At 51.3% G+C, this 20,290-nt stretch overlaps 1 protein-coding gene across 5 annotated transcripts in view; it reads left to right on the top strand.

Moving 5' to 3' along the window:
- The window catches only part of LOC135917928 (leucine-rich repeat and fibronectin type-III domain-containing protein 4-like), a 367,177-nt gene that overhangs the window by 8,422 nt on the left and 338,465 nt on the right, over positions 1-20,290 (top strand). The window contains exon 1 of one of the 5 annotated variants that reach the window (XM_065451568.2): positions 1,848-1,996. The exons of the other annotated variants lie outside the window; for them this stretch is intronic. The gene's annotated coding sequence lies outside the window, so the exon portion shown is untranslated. Of the gene's footprint in view, positions 1-1,847; positions 1,997-20,290 lie in introns of those variants that run through there. 5 annotated transcript variants of the gene reach the window in all.

Here is a 20,290-nt window from a genome sequence, read left to right as displayed (position 1 = left end):
GGCTGGGCGAGTCACGCGCAGGCACGGCGCTTCTCCGGCGGCTAAGAGCAAGAACTCGCTCACAATTCCATGCGGCGCTGAACACCTTCCGACTTTTACGATTGCAATGGCCTAAACGAAGTCGCCTTGGCCCGCCATGGTCTTTTCCGGACGTTACCTGCAGCCTCAATGTACACCACCTACCGACGAAACGCACCACTTGAACTGCCGAAGCCACTGGACCACTTGGGCACTGTGTTTCAAAGCCATCTACAAGTGTACACAGACGGTTCGGTGTGCGCACAAACAGATAGCTGTGCAGCGGCATTCTGCATACTATCCCTTGATGCGTCATAGTCTGGCCGACTGGATCGCGTAGTTTCCTCTACAACAGTAGAAAGCGCCGCAATCACCGCGGCTTTGCGGAAACTACGGGCCTTTTCTGCTCGGTATGTCGTGGTAGTGACGGATTCCAAGTCAGCATTACAGAGATTACATCGGGGCCTACCTCTAAAGAAATTTACAAGGCAGTCCCTGGCACTGATCGACGACCAAGCGAGCAAAGGATTTAACACAAGGTTTCAGTGAATTCCATCACACGTAGGAATTGATGGGAACGAGGAAGCTGACGCCCTTAGATGCCTAGCGCTGACATGTGTCCCAAAAGTGAAAGCTCCAAAAGCTTTTCGAAACCCTAATGGTGCAATCCGCCTTCACTTCAGAGAGATGCACAAGAATCCACACGAATCCTGTGTGACTCATGGATTTACACGCGAACAAGCGACGCTTTTATACCTCATCAGGACCAACTCCGCGTACACCCCAGCTTGGTTATTCAAGAATGGGCTTCGCGCTTCACCACTCTGTGTTTTCTGTGGTGACATTGGCAACATTTGGCTATGCCCGCAGTTTGACACAGAAACAAAAACGATGGTCGACAACCTACAAAAAAGCGGTCTCACGCACGGGACCTGAAGACGTTGTTTTCCCCGGAGGGCCCGCGGATTCAGGAAGAGAGCGCAACTACTGCTCATAGCCTTCCTGCGAAACACGAGGTTCATCGACACCAGGTGACACACCTTTGATCTCAACTCGAAGGAGCATCAGGCGGAACAATTGCCGGCTGTGTATGCCAGGCTAACTCCGCCTGCTTCAACATCACCACCACCACCACCACCACCACCTTTGCAGAGAGAGGGGAATTATGGGAATGCTTGCATGATGATCGGCGTCGGAGCCAGCTGTAGAAGAAAAGGATGACGATGGACCGAGCGCTATATTCAGCGAAAGAATTTGAGACCGAAATCACCGCATCGAATGGGAGTGCGCCAGCGCCGATCAGCGCCTTTGCAGAGGGATGGGCAGTATGGGAATGCTGGCATGATGATCGGCATCGGAGCCACTTGTGAAAGAAAATGACGACGAAGGCAAAACGGTATATTGAGCCAAAGAATATGAGACCGAAATCACCGCACCGAATGGCAGTGAGCCAGCGCTGATCAGCGCCTTTGCAGAGAGAGGGGCAGTATGGGATTGCTTGCATGATGATCGGCATCGGAGCCAGCTGTGGAAGAAAACGACAACGAAGTCACGAGCGTTATACTGTGCCAAAGAATTTGAGCCCAAATTATCACCGCACCGACTGGCAGTGGGCCAGCGCCGATGATGCGCTTGCGCACTGGCATGCGCTGGTCCCATACTGTCCCTCCCTCGCCTTTGCAGAGGGAGGGACAGTATGGGAATGCTGGCATGATGATCGGCATCGGAGCCAGCTGTGGAAAACGACGGCGATGAAGCCGCGAGCGGTATATTGAGCCAAAGAATTTGTGACCGAAATCACCGCACCGAGTGGCAGTGGGCCAGCGCTGATCGCAGCCTTTGGAGAGGCAGGGTCAGTATAGGAATGCTATGATGATGATCGGCATCGGCGCCTGCTGTGGAATACGACGCTGAAGGCGCGAGCGGCGCACCCTGAAGGCGCACCCCTTATTTCAAGCAAACAAGTGCGTTTACACAAGCAAGTACTGGAACCATTACATCTTCCCACATACCTCGGAGGACCTCGTACCTATTGTAACCCCATAGCGCTCTGTGCTTCATTATGACTGCATTTCTTGTCCCCTTTACAGTTATTGTTTTTTCCTGTGTTTCCGTTGCCTTTGTTTCACCATATATAAAGATATTTGTTTTCTTTTACCCAAGGTATTCACTGGGCCCCTATAGCCAATGTCTGTTCACCATTTTCATTGGACACGCGATTTTGTAACGCTAAATTTGAAACCTTTATTATCGCTATCCTGTTGACGAGATATTATCCAGACGTAGCAAATCACTTTGCTTGTTAGCTAGGAACACAATGCCGTCCGCATCAAATAAACATGGAAGCTGCTGCTCTACTACTGTAGCCGCCTCTTTGTATGAGATATTCAACCCGATATTACTTCTTCCTAGCTCCATCTTCCTCCTCACCACGTAGATCATAAATAGCGGGGATAATTTGGAACCATGCCTGAGTTCCTTGTTCATATAAATTTCTCCCCATTTTTCATCCTTTCCCATTAAACGCAAACGGTATTCTCTCGGTAAATCTTTACCAAAAGCCTGTCAAAAGATTGTCTACAGACAATCCTCGCCTAAGTCTTGCCCTTTCAGAATATCCCACATAATGTTGCGGTCTAATTTGTCGTACGCTCCTGTAAGGTCTAAAAAGGCCACATATAACGGTCTGCTTTCTACTCTTGATATGTCAATACATTGAGTAAGAAGAAATAAGTTATCATCGAAGCACCTACTTATTCTGAAGCCATCATGAAGTTATCCAAAATGTCATTATTCTCTGCCTATGCTTGCAGCTTTGATTGCCTGGATTGCTAACCCGTATATTGCCGATGTAATGGTCAACAATCTGTAGGAGTGAATGCTATCTTTCTTCCCCTTACCTTTATAAATTAAATTCATTCTACATTGTTACCAACTGTCTGGTATTAGTCTATCTTTTAACGTTTTTTCCACTGTTTTCATCGGAGTTTTTTTACATTTTGGTCCTACTTCATTAATCAGCCTAACGAGAACTTCGTCTAGCCCTGTGTTCGAGGGCTTAGAAATTTTAGCTTCGGCTTTCTTCCAGTTGAAGTTTGTCAGCACCAGCTCCTTTTCTATCTGGTTCTCTTTCATGCTCTTTTTTTTTCTTCGAATACAACTTCGTCATTGCCTGGGAAAGATTCGGCTGTTATTTTTCGGATGTAATTTATTCCCGCTTCTCCTTCCAGTCTGTTTTCATCTTCCTCAAGGATATGTTGTTGTAAAGTTTTTTACTTCCTGCCTAATAATTTTATGTAGTTCCAATATATTCTAGGTGCGGCCTTCTTTTTCTCACGTATTTCGGACAACGAACGTTCACTTTCACCTTTTATTTTTGCTTGCACCAGCATTTGAACCATATACTTTTTCTCTCGGTATATTTCCCATTTACCGGCCACTTCATCCTGTGCCCACTGCGCTTTCCTTGATCGCCTGTACTCTCGGAATTCTTACTGTCGTTCGGCGATCGCTTCTCATATCTCCCAGTTCCACAAGCTTATTGGTTTCTTTTGTCCGTTCCAACGAATATGTTGTTTTTCTTTCAGTATTTCTGTCATTATTACACTTATAAACTCACTATACTCCTACTCTTCACTTGGCCATTTGCAAAGTTCTTCCTCGACTCTTGTGACGATATTTGTTATTTGTTCGGCGTTAAAATTTGGACTGGGCATTTTGCACTTCTTGCTCCTTTTCCCAACTACATATCCAATTTTTTAAATGCCTTTATGTCCACTCCTTAGGCTACTTACTATACACTTCTTTGTCTATGACTATTTTTCTCAACTTCAGTCAGTCAGTAGTAAATGGTCGATTGCCGGTTTCCCACTTCCCACGTTATCATCCCTTCACACTTAGGCCCTGTATTCACGATAAAGAGGTTACGTTGCTCACAAAGGTCTAGCATTGACTTCCCGTTGTCTGTATAGCCATCTAGATCCTGTTTGTGGACATTCATGTCACCTAATATTATAATTTCGTCATCATTCGAGAAACCCTTAATATGAGCACTTATTCATTCCACTAACCCTTGATTCTTCTCTGTGTAACTATTTCCGGTCCACAAATACGTTACACGCAGCCAAGTTTTTTTTCCACGCATTGTTCCTGAAAACCAAAGATGCTCTTGACATTTTCAATTTACTCTTTTCCATTTGGCTCCCTGATGAACGAACATTCCGACTCCCCGTCGCTTTCTTTTCGACTTAGTTCCGTTGCGCCCTTCCCAAACATAACTCTCAATCACTGGTGGCTCTTCCGAGTCTGTAAGGTGCGTTTCTGCAACCACCTACACACCCTATTTATTCTCTATTTAACTGCTCCTCAATCTCTGCCAATTGTCCTTTCTTCTGCGGCCCTGCATGTTGATGTAGCCTATTGCAGGGCGAGACCTCTTTCTTGTTTTGCTACTTTTTCTGTTATTGACGGCGATGCTATGCTGAGTTTCCCCTAGGGGAGCTTCTTCATTAATACCTACTCTGGCCTCCTGAGCGCCCGTGCCCCCCCCCCCCCCCCCCCAAAAAAAAAGCAACAGCGCGACCAGCAAGTCGCCAGCCAACGTTTTGTCGAAGCCTGTAATTGAAGTGGATTCCGTCTAGTTAAAAACCACCACAACTTCTCACTTCTCTGTTTAGTTCGACAACCTCGAAACCTTTCTCTCGGTTCATTTTCCATATCGTCTCATTAGCAGTCACTGCGGCTCTTTGTACGTGACTGCCACGTAGAGGCACCTCCGGCACGCGGAGGCAGCGCTGCATCCACCCCTGGCGGCTGCCGGGTGTCTAACTCGCTATAATCCACAGACAATGCAATACCTTCATGACGTCACTGATGTAGTCAGGAGGTAGAGAGAGAGGGCGCGCAGCAGGGAGGATGAGTGCTGCCGCTGAAGCTCTCCTTTCCCACCTCGCATGCAAGCGGGATGTCTTTGCGCTCTCTTAGCGACAAAAACGCGCGCGACACGCCGCACGCGGCAAGCGACCGCGCGGCAGACGCGTGCGGGCAAGTCCACAGTCGCGTTTTGCGGCACGCGGCAGCGGCCCGTGGAGTCCCGCGTTGTCTCGTTCCATTCGATACTTCTCGCGACAACGCGCTCTCCGTTCTGCCCATTTCGTCTTCCATCGGAAGTGTCTGTGTTTTTTTGCGCCACTGCCGGCCACGCTCAGGCATGTCGGATACGGACGAGGAGCTACTGGTGACTGTGAACACTATAATACTTGTTTGTTCTTTACTTGTGCGACGCCGACGTGCCAGACAGCGGACGAGAAAGTTTTGAGTGCGGTACAGTGACACTGAGGGCCAGGCGCACACTCTGCTTCCCCACCTTCACCAATTACTCACCTGTCATGCCAAACTGCTGTCCATAATGTGCCAGCGGTTGGCGCGCAGCTCCTTGTCCGACGCTCGATTTATCATAGAGGTACGCATACCCGCGAACGGTTTCCAAAAACGCCTCCATTGCGAGGCGAATTCTTCGTCGACGCCTCAGTGGCGGTGTGGTAAGGCTTAACAAAAACAGCCCCCTTGACTGGAAATGGCCTCTGAGATTTTACGGCGCGCGTGTCACTGTTCAGTCTCAGAGCCCATAGATTATGATTCTTTGCTTATGCGACAGCTGGCGCCACAACAGCGCGGCTCGTAAAGCGGCTCGCTTCTGATTGGTGGACGTTTCGCGTCTGCCGCGAAAAATGGGTCTCGCACCCATTCGCGCGTTTGCCGCGCGTTGCTGCCGCTTTTCGTGAATCTTGCCGCGCGCGACAGCACCGCTCGCCGCGCGCGTTGTGTCGCGCGCGTTTTTGTCGCTAGTGTGGACGTACCATTATGGTACGCCCACACTAGCGACAAAAACGCGCGCGACACGCCGCACGCGGCAAGCGCCCGCGCGGCAGACGCGTGCGGGCAAGTCCACAGTCGCGTTTTGCGGCACGCGGCAGCGGCCCGTGGAGTCCCGCGTTGTCTCGTTCCATTCGATACTTCTCGCGACAACGCGCTCTCCGTTCTGCCCATTGCGTCTCCCATCGGAAGTGTCTGTGTTTTTTTGCGCCACTGCCGGCCACACTCAGGCATGTCGGATACGGACGAGGAGCTACTGGTGACTGTGAACACTATAATACTTGTTGTTCTTTACTTGTGCGACGCCAACGTGCCAGACAGCGGACGAGAAAGTTTTGAGTGCGGTACAGGGACACTGAGGGCCAGGCGCACACACTGCTTCCCACCTTCACTAATTACTCACCTGTCATGCCAAACTGCTGTCCATAATGTGCCAGCGGTTGGCGCGCAGCTCCTTGTCCGACGCTCGATTTATCATAGAGGTACGCATATCCGCGAACGGTTTCCAAAAACGCCTCCATTGCGAGGCGAATTCTTCGTCGACGCCTCAGTGGCGGTGTGGTAAGGCTTAACAAAAACAGCCCCCTTGACTGGAAATGGCCTCTGAGATTTTACGGCGCGCGTGTCACTGTTCAGTCTCAGAGCCCATAGATTATGATTCTTTGCTTATGCGACAGGTGTCGCCACAACAGCGCGGCTCGTAAAGCGGCTCGCTTCTGATTGGTGGACGTTTCGCGTCTGCCGCGAAAAATGGGTCTCGCACCCATTCGCGCGTTTGCCGCGCGTTGCTGCCGCTTTTCGTAAATCTTGCCGCGCGCGACAGCACCGCTCGCCGCGCGCGTTGTGTCGCGCGCGTTTTTGTCGCTAGTGTGGACGTACCATTATAGGCCCGCTGGCTGCGCGGCGACATTAGCCAAATCGCGGAGCAGAACCCGCTAAAGTGTGCTGTCTTTACGAAGCATTTTCTTCTTGATAGCGAAGCTGTGTATGCGGACCCTGTGCCGTCGTTGTCGGACTTCGCTGAGAATGGGCCACGTGACCTAGGGAGAGAGGAAAAAAAGTGCTCAAAAGGCGGAAAGGGGTTGGTGTGATCCCTTTTCTCCCGTTAGAATGCTATCTTAAGGGCAACCAGCAGCGCCGTAACACACATCCCAGAGAGTGGTGAACACAGTTTTCAGTAGCACATGCTGTAATTTCGTGTCAGCGATTTCAGCGATCATCTCGAGACGCGCTTTTCACGGCTCCTCACGTTATAGAGGACCGACGTGCTAGTACGCAGCAGCGCATGCGCTCGATGTAACGCGCATGGCCATGGACAGAACTCGGCTTTGCGCATTGGGCTATGCAAACGTTGATACAGGCACGCGTTTGCTGTCGTTAAATATGCTGTGCCATCTTTGTAGCTTCCCTGCCGGACGGTGTCAGCCTGTATTAGTTGCACACTAAAACTGTCGTAGCGCCTCCTGGCCTGCGCTGGTTCCCCATACGCGAATCTCATACGGTTGTCATATGGTGCATTTTCACTGATCGAGCTAGATCGACATCGAATTTATCGACGATTGATTACACGCTGCCGCGAAAGAAACAAATATCATGCTGGCGGTTTGCGACCAACGAACAGTGCCCAGCGATTGAAACGCGAGACTAAGAGTGCGTGGCTGCCTGCACTTCTTGTGCTAGCAAGAAGTGCCAGCAGCCACGTCAATCCTCTAACCAATCCAGCCAATGCGCCAAACCGTGGTCTCATTACTGGCGCGCAAAAAACGTGCAGAGTAACTTGCACGTGAAAAAAAAGTATGGCAAAACACAGACAGAACCCTCACGCGCAAAAGAAACAAACAAAGAAACTGGGAGAATCGCAAAAGAAAAGTGCTCCTAAAGCACGGTCACCACGTGAAGCACGCAAAAGCGAAAAGGACGTGAAAGAATGGGGAAACACAACATTTAGAATATAGACTGGTTGCGAAGTTTTACTTGCATAGTGTAACGCTCGCTGTAACTAACACTGCTTCGCTGTTCGATCATCTTCATGGACTGGAATAGGCAGTGACATTTTTGTGCTGTGTTTACCTTGCAAGCTTCTGCTCAATTTTTAAACTACTGGGAGATCGCTCGTACCCACCAGCACGAAGCAATATTAATGAGAAATGTTTATATAGCAAACCGTCCTTAACTCCCAATTTTCGCTGTTAAAGTGTTACATCTTGTGGAAGTAGCCGCTTTGAAATTCCTAACTATTGGTTAATTTTAATGCTAAGTTTGAACTAGTTCATAAATATAGTGGGGGGCTAGAAAAACAAAACTTCTGACAGTATCATTCGTTGATTTTGTTCGTGTATTGTGAAGTCGATCAACTAAAGCTGGCCAATTTCTCTGTCAGCCAAAACTCAACAGAAGCAAAAGTAGACGATTTTGTTTTTATTTACGCATTTCCTACTGGGAAAAGACTGTCCTTCACGCAGTGCGAAAATGTCAGTATGAAGAAATAAGTTTCATTCACAGCTGAAATTTGTACATAATAAGGGAACGTGAGTTTTATAGCGGGGTTTTATATGCATGAAGAAGCAGACGCAGTGCAAGGCGCGAGCCAATAACGGGCATCCCCTCCCTCCAGAGGAGAAAGGGGATGCCTCCCTCGCCTCGTGCCCATCGCTTCAAGCTAGTTCAAGCCCGGCTGTCAGGTTTGCGATGCAGCATTTGGTTCGTCTGCCGAAGAGCAATCCGTGTTGGAGGAATGGCAGCGTGAGCTGGCCGCACGTCGTGCGTTCGGTTGAAGAATACGCGGCGTTTAACATATAAAACATAAGAGCACATGCTTGTGCATGGTCAACCTAAGGCAACCACGAAACATCTAAGCGCCAGGTGTTATGAAACATTTTGGATACACCGGCATCGTTCTCACCCATTAAAGTCTAGTAGGCTTGAAATTACTATATGTCTACGCTAGCCTTCCTGCATGAGGCCGATGGCGCTGCTCAGCACAGCGATCACTGCGGTTTGTGAACCAGCATGATACGTATAGTTACGAAGAGTTGGAAAGAAATGGTTTTATTTACAGGAGATGGACGATGATCGTAGCCTGATCGTAGCGCAGCCCGGCCTCTCAAACTCGATCCTCGTTCTGTTCTCTCTTCTTGTCCGCGCCTTTCGTATCCGTTACATTTCCCCGCAAGCAGACGAAGCCCGTGGGACGAGTCAGGATGAACAAGCAGGGTAGAACGGCTTCAGGCGAGCAATATGAGTCAGCTGAGTTCTGCTTGATCGCCGACCATTGCACAGGAGGCGAGCTATGACGTAAGTGAGTTTTCTCAGGCGGTCCACAACTACAAATGGGCCATGAATATTGTGACAAGATCTTTTGGCACAATCCACGCTTGCGTTGCGGTGTCCGAAGAAGGAACAAGTCACCTTTTTGCAGCGATACTTGTACGTGACGGTCGTCGTATCGCTCTTTCGAACGACTTTGCGAGGCCAGAGTATGAAGACAAGCTATTCGACGGGCTTCTTCGGCGAGACACAAAGTCTTCGATACAGAATCGTCACTGTGCAGTACGAAGGGTAAGAAAGTGTCGAGAGGGCTTCGCGGTAACCTTGCATACAGGAGATGAAATGGGCTATATTTTCGTGGTTTCGTGTTTCGCCGTGTTGTATGCGTAAGTGATCAATAGAAGCACGTCGTCCCAGTTCTTAGGATTGGAGGAGACGTACATGGCGAGCATGTTGGTCAGCTTTCTGTTCGTCCTTTCAATGAGGCCATTGGTCTGTGGATGATACGGCGCGGAGTGACGGAACTGTGAAATGCACAAAGGGAGTAACTCTGCAATGGCATCAGCAGTGAACTGGTGACCACGGTCGCTGATGATGACACGTGGTGGGCCATGACGAAGGACCACGGAACGCAGCAGGAGGACCGCCACGCAAGCAGCGGTGGAAGACGGTATGGCTGCAGTTTCTGCATACCGTGTACGATGGTCTACGCAGACAATTATTCAACGGTTATTGTTGTTAGATAACGGGAATGGACCCAAAAGGTCAATGCCTAGTTGCTCGAATGGCGTACTGGGCGGTGTCAATGGCCGAAGGGGACCCGAGCCTGCGGTGGTCGGTCGCTTGTCACATCGGCACGTTTCACAACTAGTGACATAGCGCTTGGTTGTTTCGTACATCTTGGGCCAGTAAAAGCGCTCCTGGATGCGGTGCAGCGTTCGTACGAAGCCGAAATGGCCGGATGTCACATCGTCATGTATAGCGCGTAGAACGTCGGGGCGGAGACTCTCGGTGACAACAAGCAGAAAACGCGCTCTATGTCCGGAGTAATTAGTTTTGTAGAGCAATTTATCACGGACAGTAAAGCAACCGCTACCTTTAGAAGTACGGGCGGCGACAAAAAGCGGATTGAGGGTAACATCATTCCGTTGTTCTCGCGGAAAGTCTGCCGTGTCAGGGAACGTAGATGTAACAGCAGCGAGACAGTCGTCAAAATTCTCAGCATCGCAGTCGGTAGTCGCAAGAGGAATCCGAGAAAGGCAGTGTGCGCCAGCATGACGACGGCCACTCTTGTACGATGCCACATAAGTCGTATTCCTGAAGGTGCAGCGCCCAACGTGCGAGGCGACCAGAGGGATCACGCAAACGAACCAGCCAGCATAAAGAATGATTGTAGGCGATAATCTTGAATGGTCGACCGGGAAGATAACACCGAAACTTTTGTACGGCGAAAACGGCTGCCAGACATTCCTGTTCTGTAACCGTATAATTGCGTTCAGATTTGCTCAGGAAACGGCTGGCATATGCGACAACATATTGTGCGCCACTGTGACTTTGTACAAGCACCGCTCCTATCGCGATTCCACTAGAATCAGTGTGAAGTTCAGTCGGGCAAGACGGATCGAAGTGACGCAAGAGGGGTGCTGACGTTAGTATAAACTTCAATTGAGAGAATGATGCGTTACACTCTGATGTCGAATTCAAGGATGCATTTTGTCGCAAAATGCTTGTGAACGGGTAAACGATGTCGGGAAACCGGGGAGCAAAACGGCGAAAATACGGACATAGGCTAATAAATGAGTGGAGTTCTCGTGCTGACTGCGGTGGCTTGAAGGAGGTCACCGCTTCAATCTTACGAGGATCGGGTCTGACGCCATCCTTGTCGACTAAGCGTCCCAGGACCAGTGTTTGACGTTCGCCGAACCGACTCTTTTTTTAGTTTAGAACCAGTCCGGCTTTCTCAATGCAGTCGAGAACGAGTCTGAGGCGTTCGTTATGTTGTTCAAACGTGCGGCCAAAGAATACAGCATCATCGAGGTAATTAACACATGCATATCTCCGACTTTAGACCACGTAGTACTGTGCCCATGAATCTTTCAAAAGTGGCAGGAGCATTGCAAAGGCCAAAAGGCATAACATTAAATTCGAATAGGCCATCTGGAGTCACGAAAGCGGTATTTTCCTTGTCGGTAGGGCCCATAGGTATTTGCCAATACCCCGATTGCAAATCAAGTGTTGAGAAGTAAGAAGCTGCGTGTAAGCAATTAATGACGTCATCGATTCGCGGTAGTGGATAGACATCTTTCTTCGTCACTGCGTGTAGATATCTGTAATCCACGCAGAATCTCCAGGAGCCATCTTCTTTTTGGACCAGGATTTCTGGGGCTGCCCATGGACTAGACGACTCTTGAACGACACCTTTGTTCATCATCTCCTTGAGTTGCTCTGCAATAACTTTGCGCTCGGACGATGACACTCGGTAGGGCTTCTGGCGGATGGGGTGTGCTGAGCCGGTATCTATTCTGTGACAAGCGTGGGAACGACGGTAATGTAGGGGTGCATCTCCATGCCCGAAGTCAAATGCAGCCTCATGTCTGGCAAAGACCTGTACCAGTGCTTGCCGTTCCGGTGTACCGAGAGCCTTGTTAATCATGCCAAGCATTAGCTCTTCAAAATGGCGATTATCGCAAGGAAAGCAAGCTGTAGAGACGGCCGTAGTTAGTGCCGCTATTGAGCTACATGCAGTTTTATCGAAGAGAGCGATTTTCATACCGCGAGGAAGGACAACCGGCGTGGCGGAACAGTTCAGCGCCCACAATGTGGCGACTCCTTTCGTCATGCACACGACAGAACAGGGCACAAGTATATCTTTTTTTAGCACAGTTTCTGCAACAGTTGTTGCAGAAACACGAACGGGCGTCAGGCACCACGATGGTGCAATCACTTCATCAAGAACACTGAGTGTGTCTTCGCCACCCGAGCTTTGTTCGGAATGTGCTGATATAAATAACTTATTCAATGATGTTTCGCCACAACCACAGTCCACGGAAGCCCCGCACTGCTCAAGAAAATCGATACCAAGAATAACATCGTGCGAACAACGAGATAGAACAAGGAATTCCGACACAAACTATTTCCCAGCCAACAAAACGCTCACAGCACAAACACCAAGGGTATGAAGCCACTCGCCGCCTACTCCACGAAAGGTAACACCGTCGTTCTAAGAAACCATAACTTTGTGGCCTAGACAGTTTTTGAAAGCGAGGCTCATCACAGACACTTTCGCCCCAGTATGAACTAACGCCACGGTCGCTATTCCGTCAATCGAGACATTCACTTTGTTTTTGAGCATCACAGCAGGCAGAGGTATTTCTTGCAAAGACCGTCCGGCGACCACACTCCTTTGGCCGCGGATGCTAGTTTCCCGGTGGCGGTGAGGAAGAACGGCTCCGAGGGGACGGATAGCGACGGGGACGGTTATTTGGTGGCGTCACACTCCGCTCAGATGCTGGCGAATCGCTGCGTCTGGTCTCGTGTGAGAAGTGGTCCATTGGAAGCAAATCGGTCTTCCGCAAGTCATACGAATTACGGGTTCTGGGTGGCGAAAACATCTGTGGTGTCCTACGTGATTGACGGCCTTTGCGACAATACCGAGCTACATAGCCTATGGAACCGCAATTGTAGCACACGGGAGAGTTGCGGTTCACAGCGTCTTCGTTGAAACGAATGTTAGGCGGCTGCGGGCGGCGAGAAAGTTCGTTGTCATGTGGATAACGTGTCTCTGCTGCTTGCTGAAATCTGTTATATCGTTCATAAGTCACGTCATGGTAGTAGGGTCGGTGCTGTTCTTGTCGCGGCCTGACAGAAGTCACAGGGCCTCGGGGGTAAAATCGCGGCTGCTCTCGTTGTGGCCGAGCGTCATAAGTAGGGCCTTTGTCGTAGAGACGTGGCTGTTGTCGGCGCGCGAGTTCATGATCCTCAGTGCCCCTTGTCGCAGAATACGGGGAGAAGGATGCCACGTTTGGCTCGAAATCTGGTGGTAGGCGGAAGCTGTGAGTGCCTGGATGCGTCACTTGCGCGTGCAGGCTGAGCTCTTCCAGAACTATTTGTCGGATCGTTTATGCAAGATCAAGGGGCTGCTTGCTGTCCACGCTTGCCGTCACATTGGCTAGCCTGCCAGACTTCGGCGTGATGCGCCTCGTCTTTTGTTGCTCGAAAGTGTGAAAATGCCGAATGATGTCAGCGACGGAAGCCAGGTTGTCTTTTGCGATGATGAAATTGTAAACATCCTCGGCAATTCCTGTTAGGATGTGCCCGACATTGTCTTCTTCGGGCATAGAGTCTGCCATCCTACACAGTTTTATTACTGCTTCAATGTAGGTCGTGCAGGTTTCGCCTGGCACTTGCGCACGTTGCAGTAGCATTCGTTCTGCACTGTTCTTTTTCGTCGCGGAGTCGCCGAATCGCTTTTTGATTTCCGAAACAAATCTTCCCCATGTTGTGAACGTTTCCTCGTGGTTGTCGAACCACAACAACGCAGTATCCGTTAGGAAGAACACGGCGTTCGAAAGCTGAGAAGCGCTGTTCCACTGATTGGTGGCACTCACCCGGTTTTAATGAATGAGCCATTCCTCGACGTCTTCGTCCGATCTTCCGGCGAAGGGACACGCATCTTTCAGTTGCAGAACTGAATTTGTCGGTGCAGCAGTTGGAATGAGCCGTTGTTCGTCTGCGTCGTGGGACATATTCAACTCCGTTGGATTCGATGGGAGTCCAGCAAGGCGACGGCTCCGTCGAAGAACTTGTGGTTCAGCCTCCGTCTTCGGGTGTCGATTACCCCGCACCTCCACCACAACTGTTACGAAGAGTTGGAAAGAAATGATTTTATTTACAGGAGATGGACGATGATCGTAGCGTGATCGTAGCGCAGCCCGGCCTCTCAAGCTCGTCGTTGTCTTGGTCTTCTCTCTTCTTGTTCGCGCTTTTCGTATTCGTTACAAAATATAAGCTGTGTGCTTCAGCATTGCCTTTTTGGCCAGTATACAGCTGTGGGGATGTCGCGGCTAGCGAAGGACGAATCCCAACATAAAAACGTAACGCTTCTTTATTCGGTGAACGATGCCAGCGGACGGGCATACCAACGCTACGTTCGTCCCCGTAGCTGGTGGTAGAAGGCGGCTTTTATCAGCCAGGCAGCCTGTTCTTATAGCCACCGTCGGTGACGCATACCTCGGGTGACATGGCGGTGGCGCTATGCTTTATCGACCATGCAATCCAGCGTGCAGCTGTGGTATGCTTGGCCAGATGATAAGATGGCAGGTGCGCAGAAATATGCGCAGAGTGTGTCGCCACATCACCCCCCCGCGGAGTGGAGAGCCTTCAGGGCTTGAAAAAATCTGGGCAGCGTACGAGACGTCCGCTGCGCGTAATGACGGAAGCAGGCTGCGATGTCGGCGGTCGTGGATGGACGTCTGTGGGTGTACTGGTATTCGCTGGTTCGGCGGAATCGGTGTAGGCCGGCTTCAGCCGGTCGATAGAGACGCGGACGGCGTTCCCTTTAATGCGCAGGGTGAAGGTTTTGTCATCGCGACGGATAACTGGGTAGGGTCCGCTGTAAGGTGGCTGTAGAGGCCGGCGGACGGTGTCGTCGCGGAGAAAAGTGTGCGAGCACGTTGCCAGATCCTTGAAGACGAAGGGCGCTGTCTTACAGTGGTGAGCTGCAGGTGACGGGCGGAGGGTAGCGATAGTGCGTCGGAGCCGGGCGATGAAATCGGTGGGATCTGACGTCGCGGTGGTGGATGGCGGTGCAGCGAGAAATTCGCCTGGGAGGCGGAGAGGTTCCCCGTAGACGAGCTCTGCGGGTGTAGCCTGAATGTCGGGCTTAAAGGTGGCGCGAAGACCTAGGGTGACGGCTGGGATGGCTTCAGGCCAGGTTGAGTCCGGGTGGCACATGATGGCTGCCTTGAACTGTCGGTGGAAACGTTCGATCATCCCGTTGGCGCATGGGTGGTAGCTGGTGGTCCGCGAGCGTTCGAACCCGATGGTCAGCCCGAGCAGCCGGAAAAGGTGCGATTCGAACTGTCGTCCTTGGTCGGTGGTGACACGGCGAGGGGGCCCGAAGCGGGCAATCCAGCCGGCGAAGAAGGCCGAGGCGACGTCTTCCGCAGTGATTCCCTCGAGGGGCCATGCCTCAGGCCATCGAGTGTACCGATCGATGGCGGTGAGGCAGTAGCGATAGCGTCCAGCTGGAGGCAAGGGCCCTATGATATCAAGGTGGACGTGTTGAAACCGACCAGAGGTCTGGGGGAATGCGCCGAGTGGTGAAGTGACATGCCTGGTCACTTTAGCGCGCTGGCATTGAATGCAGGAGCGCGCCCAAGTGCGGCAATCACGCTGCATGGAGGGCCAGACATAGCGGTCAGCCACGAGGCGTGCAGAGGCGCGTATGCCGGGATGGCTGAGATTATGTAGCTGGTTAAAGAGGCCACGGCGATGGGAAAGGGGCACGTAAGGCCTGCTTCGTGCTGTTGACATGTCGCAGTAGATAGTCTTTGTCGATTCAGGTATGGGGACTTGCTGCAGTTGTAGCGAGGACCCGCCCTTAAGAAGGTCCTGCAGTTCAGCGTCCGTAGTCTGAGCCTCGGCGAGGACATCAGCTGTTATCTGTGAAGGGCTAATAACTGCCACACGTGAAAGCGCGTCGGCGACCACGTTGTCCTTCCCGCTGACATGTTGGATGTCGGTGGTAAACTGGGCGATGAACGAGAGCTGGTTCTGCTGAACCGGTGGGAGTTTGTCGCGGCGCTGAGAAAAGGCGTAGGTCAGAGGTTTATGGTCGGTGTAGATAGTGCAGTGTTGTGCTTCGAGAATGTGGCGAAAGTGCTGAACTGCTTCGTATATCGCCAGAAGTTCTCTTTAGTAAGCTGGCGAACTCGACGGCGCGGGGGTCGTGGTTTCGTCGGTGGGAGTGGCCGCAGAAGGGGTCGTTTTGCGAGCTGAGAGTTTCTTGGAGAAGAACGCCAAGGGATGCCAGGTGTTGTCTACGTGCTGCATAAGGGCGGCGCCTACGGCGATGCTAGAGGCGTCCGTGAAGAGCCCCAAGGGAGCGTCTGGCACAGGATGGGAGAGAAGTGTGGCGGTGCAAAGAGCAGCTTTGCATTTTTCAAAAAGTTCTGTTAAAGGCGGTGTCCACGTGATGGGTTGGTTTCCTCGTAGACCAGCCAAGGCATCATGGAGGGGAGCCTGGTACTCGGCTGCGTGAGGCAAGAAACGCCTGTAAAAGTTTAGCATGCCGAGGAAACGGCGAAGGTCTTTAGCGGTGGTTGGTTGAGGGTAATTTTGCATGTCTGAGATGCGTTCAGGTAAGGGTCGAGTTCCCTCTGACGAAACTTCATGGCCGAGGAATTTGACGACTGAAGCGCCGAGCGTGCTCTTTGGGACATTGACGAGAAGGCCGTGGTCATCGAGGCGTTGGAAAAGCAGGCGAAGGTGCCTGTGGTGTTCGTTGGCGTTGCGGGAAAAGACCAATATGTCATCAAGATAGACGAAGCAGAAGTCGAGGCCGCGGACGACTTCGTCGATGAAGCGTTGAAAGGTTTGCCCAGCGTTCCTCAGGCCAAAGCTCATGAAGGGAAACTCGAACAAGCCGAAAGGAGTAATGATTGCAGTTTTCGGGACGTCGTCCGGATTGACGGGTATCTGCGTGTAGGCCTTGACCAAGTCTAGCACGGAAAAAACGTGGCAGCCGGAAATGCGATGTGCGAAGTCCTGTATGTGGTGAACGGGGTACCTGTCCGGAATTGTGCGGGCGTTGAGGGCACGGTAGTCCCCACAGGGCCGCCAGCCTTCGGTCTTCTTGGGGACGAGGTGAAGTGGTGAGGCCCATGGGCCATCGGAGGGGCGGGCGATTCCCTCCTGGAGCATGGCTTCGAACTCTGCTTTGGCTATGCGCATGCGGTCCGGGGCAAGGCGACGGGCGCGACAGAAAACCGGGGGCCCTGGGGTGGTCCGGATGTAGTGCAAGGTGGTATGCTGCACGTCGCGTGGCAACCCGCTGGGGCGCGTCAAACCGGGAAATTCGGCGAGAATGGCGTAGTACAGTGAATTATGTTCGACGCTGAGTACTTTGATGCTTGGCTGGTGGGTAGTCGTTCGCTGACCTGGCGCAGAATGTCCCGTTGTCGCGTCGATGAGACGGTCGTGGCGGCAGTCCGGAATGAGGTTGTAGTGCGCCAAAAAGTCTGAGCCGATGATTGGCTCTGTGACGTCGGCGATGACAAAATTCCAATGAAGGTCAGGGCGTAGGTTTTTGAGCTGGACGTGCAGGCGGAGCGAGCCGTAAGTTTTGATAGTGGACCGGTTTGCCGCGCTGAGCTCGAAAGACGTAAAAGGACGGGGGCCTTGAAGGTGGGCTCGTGGGTAGCAGCAAATGTCGGAACCGCTGTCGACAAGGAACCGCTGCTTTGTAATTTGGTCGGTGACGAAGATGCGATGGCCTCCAGGTTGGCAGCTCGCAGCCGTGGCTACGAGCTGCCGTTGGCGTTTCCCTGATTTCTAGCGGAGCAGGGCAGTCGACATTGCCGTGCTCTGTCCCCGAAGCGTCTATGGTAGTAACACCGGTCGTCTTCACCAGGCTGCTGCGACGGGGTAGTGTTCTGGCCACGGCTTTGCGAGTGGCGCGTCGGGAAGTGTCGATCTAGGCGTCGTTGAATGGAGCTGAGCTGTCGGTTGATATCGTCGATACGCCGCGCAAGCTCTATGGTGTTCGGCGGTGCGGCGACAGCCTGGACGGTGGGCAATAACGGCGGCAAAGAGACCTCAATGACGCGGTCAGCGATCCCGGCGAGTTGGTCGAGAGGTAGCGTAAGCTGAGCCTGCAGAATTGCCTGGACGTGCGGTGGAAGTCGTTGAAGCCAAAGTGCTCGCAGTAAGGAATCCTGGACTTCCATGTTGCCCGCGAGAGCACGCATGTGGCGGAGGAGCTGCGAAGGCTTGCGCTCGGCAAGTTCTGCGGACTGAAGTTGTCGCACCTTCTGGTCGTCCGAGAGTGACAGGCGGCGAATGAGTTCCGTCTTGAGGTGTTCGTAAAGGTTGGCCGTTGGTGGATTGGCAAGGATATCCCGGACCTCGCTGACGTAACGGGCATCTAGGTGGGCGACGACATAGTCGTAGCGGGTCCGGTCTTGTGTGATGTGCGCAAGAGAGAACTGGGCCTCGACTTGGGCGAACCATACTTCGGGCGAGTCGGACCAAAACGGCGGAAGCTTGACAGCGACACGCCAGACGCCGTGCGGGGCAGCGTGCGGGATGCCGTCTGCCAGGGTTGTGGCGTCCTCGGCGGGACCGGCAGGATGCTGCTGCACGGCACCATTGAGCTGGCCGTGCCGTTCCTGAAGCTGTTGCTCTTGCCTCTGGATCACCTCTTGCTGCGTGTGAAGCTGTCTGTTGAGGAGTTCCAGCTGTCGTTGAAGGGCGTCTTGTTCGTCCATGGCGATGCGTTGTTGTTCGTTGTCCGGGTCACCAGATGTGGGGATGTCGCGGCTAGCGAAGGACGAATCCCAACATAAAAACGTAACGCTTCTTTATTCGGTGAACGATGCCAGCGGACGGGCATACCAACGCTACGTTCGTCCCCGTAGCTGGTGGTAGAAGGCGGCTTTTATCAGCCAGGCAGCCTGTTCTTATAGCCACCGTCGGTGACGCATACCTCGGATGACATGGCGGTGGCGCTATGCTTTATCGACCATGCAATCCAGCGTGCAGCTGTGGTATGCTTGGCCAGATGATAAGATGGCAGGTGCGCAGAAATATGCGCAGAGTGTGTCGCCACACAGCCATAAAATATTGGAGGTATCACATAAAAAGAATGCGATGGCTATTTTTGAGGACAAAATTTCCGTAATACGTGTGAGTGCGTCGTAGATAACGGACCGAACACAACAAAAAAGAAATCCGTTATCATCCTCTTTCCCGAAAAAGGAAGAGAAAATGGGCTAATGCTACAGTACGACCTCGCATAGTCACGCCGCACAACGTTTCCTCGTCTCCCCTCGTCCTCGTATCCTCGTCTTTGTGTTGTTCTTTAGAAGTGTTCACATATCTCCAAAACTTACTAGGTGCGTTTTAAGGAAATTTTTCAGTCTTACATTAAAAAATCTCTCCTTGGATTCCTCGATCAGATGGTTTAAGCCGAGCTTCATTTTATGAACAAACTCTTGTTTTGGGCGCTCGGATCTCGAGGGCAAGCTTTTCGTTTCCTCTTTATCCTCCGTTTGACATGTATTATTTCCCTTGTAATCCATGGGTTATTTCATTAACATTTTTTGACACCTATAGGGATAAATCGCGCAATGCAATGCATCGTAACCTTGGAAAAAAAAAGTCCCAGAGATCGTCAGTGCACCATTGGATTCATAAACAGGCATAAAGTTATCAAACGACCTTTCAAGGTAATCCAAGACACTAACATCATCAGCAGCTTGAATATTTAGACATTGAATGCTTGAATCCTGGTGCAAAGGGTACGATGACATGTTAAAGGACAGAATACCCATTTTGTGGTCAGATAGCCCTTCATCAACAAGACAGTCAATCACATGCGGTGTCAAAGCATTTGAGATTAATATAAGATCAAGTACAGATGACCTTTTTGCACACACCCTAGTATATTGATTAACAAGCTGGGTTAAATTGTGCGAATATATTAAATCAAAAAATAAAAAAATTAAAAATTAAATTGTGGGGTTTTACGTGCCAAAACCACTTTCTGATTATGAGGCACGCCGTAGTGGAGGACTACGGAAATTTCGACCACCTGGGGTTCTTTAACGTGCACCTAAATCTAAGTACACGGGTGTTTTCGCATTTCGCCCCCATCGAAATGCGGCCGCCATGGCCGGGATTCGATCCCGTGACCTCGTGCTCAGCAGCCTAACACCATAGCCAAATCGAAAAACAAGTCAGAAGATGTAACATTGTGTCACCGGCTACATATGAATCCCTATGAATAGCCGGGAGATTAAAATCACCTAGTAACAGTATGCTATCTTGCTCTTTCACGTGCGTTTCCATGAATTCTCTTAGCAGCATAATGTGTTCTACTGGGGAGTTCGGAGGCCTGTATACCGTTCCG

This window comes from Dermacentor albipictus, chromosome 5 (genome assembly GCF_038994185.2).
Source record: "Dermacentor albipictus isolate Rhodes 1998 colony chromosome 5, USDA_Dalb.pri_finalv2, whole genome shotgun sequence".
NCBI classification, from domain to species: Eukaryota; Metazoa; Arthropoda; class Arachnida; order Ixodida; family Ixodidae; genus Dermacentor; species Dermacentor albipictus.
Note: the sequence above shows the minus strand (reverse complement) of the source record. Positions and strands in the feature narration are given on the sequence as shown.